A 3702-nucleotide genomic window follows, 5' to 3' on the forward strand; every position below is an offset into this window, starting at 1 on the left:
GAAGTGATGGTAGTAATTAGTGAACCCTAGGAATCTTGTAGGGCTCGGAGATCCACTGGTTGGGGCCAGTACTAGATTCCTCTAAGTTTCTCTGGGTCCATGGAGAACCCTCGTTGGGAAATGATTTACCCTAAGAAGGGCAGATTGGATTGCTGAAATAGGCACTTGTCCAACTTGGTAAAGAGATGGTTCTCACGGAGACGCTGGAGGACCATATGAACATCTGCACAGTGAATAACCAGATCCTTAGAAAAGACGAGAATATCATCTAGATTTGCAACTACTTTAACATACAGGAGGTCTCTGAAGATCTCGTTGATCATTCGGTGGAACACAGCAGGGGCGATACAAAGGCCAAAAGGCATTACTAGGTATTCGTAATGTCCATCCATGGTATTGAAGGCTGTTTTCCAGATATCATTGGGGCGTATACGCACCAGGTTGTCGGCTCCACGTAAGTCCAATTTAGTAAAGATGGAAGCCCCTTGAAGGTGATCGAACAATTCCGTGATCAGAGGATGGCATTTAAGCCGCGATAGTCAAGCCTTAAGGATCCATCCTTCTTCGCGATGAAGAAAAATCCCGCTCCGGCGGGAGAAGTTGAAGGTTGAATAAACCTTTTAGCCAGGTTCTCTCAGATATACTCTGTCATGGCACGGGTCTCGGGCTGCGACAGAGGGTAAGTCCGGCCTCGAGGAGGCATGGTACCAGGTAAAAGTTCAACTGGACAATCGAACTTACAGAGAGGCAGAAGGATATCAGCCTTCTGTTTTGAGAAAACATCCTCAAAATCTGCATATGGAGCTGGAATGCTGGAGGACGTGGTCGCTAGAGAAACTGTAGGAGGTGGTACCACCTTTTTCAAGCAGGTCTGGGCTGGGCTCCATTGAATGAGCTCGAGAGATCCCCAATCGAACTGGGGAGAATGATGCTGGAGCCAGGGTAATCCCAAAACCACGGGGTGATTTGATTTTTCGAAGACAATGAATTCCACCTCTTCGACATGGAGAGTGCCAGTGAGAAGGCAACTTGGCTCGGTTATCAAGGAAATCCGGCCGGGTAATGGCTCACCATAAATAGATGCAATGCACAGAGAGGTCAGTTAAGGAATGGGTAGCAATACCCAGGAGGTGAACTAAATCCTTGAGAATAAAATTTCCCCTGGCTCCGGAATCAATCAGAGCAAAGACTGGGAAGGACCGGGAGTCCCAGGTTAATATTACTGGGAGAGACAACTGAGGGGCCGGAGAAGTAGCACCCAAGTTCAGGACCCCTACTGAACTTAGGCCCAGAAGTTTCCCGGATGGACTGAATAGGTCTGGAGACAGTGGCCTGAAGCTCCACAATATAGACATAGGGTCGACTGCCTCCACTGAAGGCGCTCTTCCAGGGACAAATGCCCACTGCCCAACTGCATGGGCTCTTCCGCTTTCACTAGTGAGGGAGTCCTGCCAGAGACAGGACTCATTGTAGGTGGTGAGCAGGAGTGCTCCAAGGTGGACCTCCGGGGCATTTGAGTCTCCCGATGGTGCTCTTGGAGGTGATGGTCGATGCAGTCTGTCAGGTCGATGAGGTCTTCAAGGGAAGACGAGAGCTCACAGGCAGCCAGTTCTTATTTAAGCTGAGGAGATAGTCCATCCAGGTAACTGGCTCTGAGGCAATCTTCTTGCCAGGAGAGCTCTGTAGCCAGAGTCCGAGATTCTATAGTATAGTCAAACAGGGTCCTTTGACCTTGCCGCAAATGAAGCAGATTGGTGCATGCCACAGCCTGCCATCCAGGGTCGTCAAAGGTCCGACAGAAGACGGACACAAAGCGAGAAAGTTCTTGTAGGAGAGAGTCCAACCGCTCCCATAAGAGAGAAGCCCATGCCAACGCCTTACCCTCCAGTCAAGACAGAATGAAGGTAACCTTTGTGAGTTCATCTTGGAAGATGGACAGCTGCAGAGCAAATTGCAAGTAGCATTGATTAATAAATCCTCTGCAAAGCTTGGAGGAGCTGGTAGGGCCAGCTGGTAGGGCCAGCTGGAAGAGGAGGGAGACTGCTGTTGGTTGGCTGAAGCTGGTACTGGAACTGAATGACCAGGCTGGGCATCAAGTTGGGCATGAAGATGCTCAAGGGAGGAGGCCAACGCCTGAAGGAACCGCTGTTGTTCTTGCACTTTAGAGGCCAAGCTAGGGATGGCCTGGAGGGCACAAGGCTCCACCGAGTCCATGGCCGTTGCAACCTGTTGCGCAAGAGGTGGACCCTTGAGCCGAGGTGGGGTTGACGCTATCCGCAGGGCAAACCCTACAGGTCCCCATCGTCGGTAGGCAGAGCTGGCTGACTGACGGAAGCCGGCTGGAGCTTCGCCAGTACCAGCTTTCATTCCCCGCAGGTTGAGCCCTTGAGTACCGGGGCCGGCTGGAGTTAGGTGGGCCTCCGTCTGAGGTTTTCTTGTGGACGAGGAGGAGGTCAGCCAGGGACCAGCAGTGGTAAGAGTAGCAAGTCTGATCTGGACGAGGCGGAGTCCCAGAGACCCGGACACCAAATGGAACGAGAGGCAGACAGGGGGCGTCCGAGCAAGAACAGGCTGAAGCCTGAGAAGCCAAGTCCAGAATGAATATAGCAGAGGTGTCATTGAATAGGCTGGAGTCAGGGCAGGTGGCAGGCGAGGTAGCATGGTAAAGCAAGGCAATGGTCAGGTCCAGGAGATAATCAATGGAGTGGTCAGACAAAGCAAAGGTTGGGTCCAGGAGATGATCAGTAGCGTGGTCAGGCAAAGCAAAGGTCAGTCCAGGAGATGGTCAGTAGCATGGTCAGGCAAAGCAGAGGTCAGGTCCAGGAGATGGTCAGTAGCGTGGTCAGGCAAAGCAGAGGTCAGGTCCAGGAGATGGTCAGTCCGTAGAACAAGTAGAGTAACGCAGGAATACAAGAACAAGGAGAATACCGGAACTAGAATCAGGAACGCGAACAAGACAGGAACCAGGAACACGAAGGAATCGCCAGAGGAAGCAACGAAGTACATGACCAGCGTGGAGACCTGTTGCAAAGGCAACTAACTGTGGCTGGGCCTGGCCCTATATACCAGGACCCAGTGACGTCATTATCTGAAGCCGTGGGTTAGTTTCCCACTGCGGCCCCTTTAAAGGAAGAAGAGATGCGTGCGCCTAGGGAAGACCATGGCATCTCCCCATGGACCACGCGGGGAGGCCTGCCGTGGAGCATGGACGTCAGTCGCGGAGACAGGAGCACCGGGGTGGCCCGAGGTCATAGGCGGCGGCCCATGGCCACGAGAGAAGTGGAGCCAGACGGTGGAGCAGGCAAAAGAGGGTAAAAAGGCCTGGCCGCGAGCCTGCTGTGGCCGGCACACGCAACAGTCTTGTTATTGTTCTGATAGCAGTGAGAGGGTGAGTTAAGGGATCAGGAGGGGGTGACGGAGAGAAGCTCTCTGAATGCTATATGGGCATACCGTGGGGGAGGGGGGAGGATGTGCCTTAGCAACTGCAACTGCTGTTATCGTCCTCATAGCAGCAGGTGAATTAAGGGATCGAGAGGGAGAGTGTGGAAACAATTCAATCATGCATCTTGAATTATTAATGTGGATTGACCCATGGATAAGGTGACTGCGATTTTAAGCATCGATTTTTGCACTAAACTTTTTTGACTTATACACGAGTATATACAGTAATTCCTCTCTGTCGGCAAGGACTTCCTGGAGAAG

Source organism: Rhinatrema bivittatum, chromosome 1 (assembly GCF_901001135.1).
Source record: "Rhinatrema bivittatum chromosome 1, aRhiBiv1.1, whole genome shotgun sequence".
Classification (NCBI taxonomy): Eukaryota; Metazoa; Chordata; class Amphibia; order Gymnophiona; family Rhinatrematidae; genus Rhinatrema; species Rhinatrema bivittatum.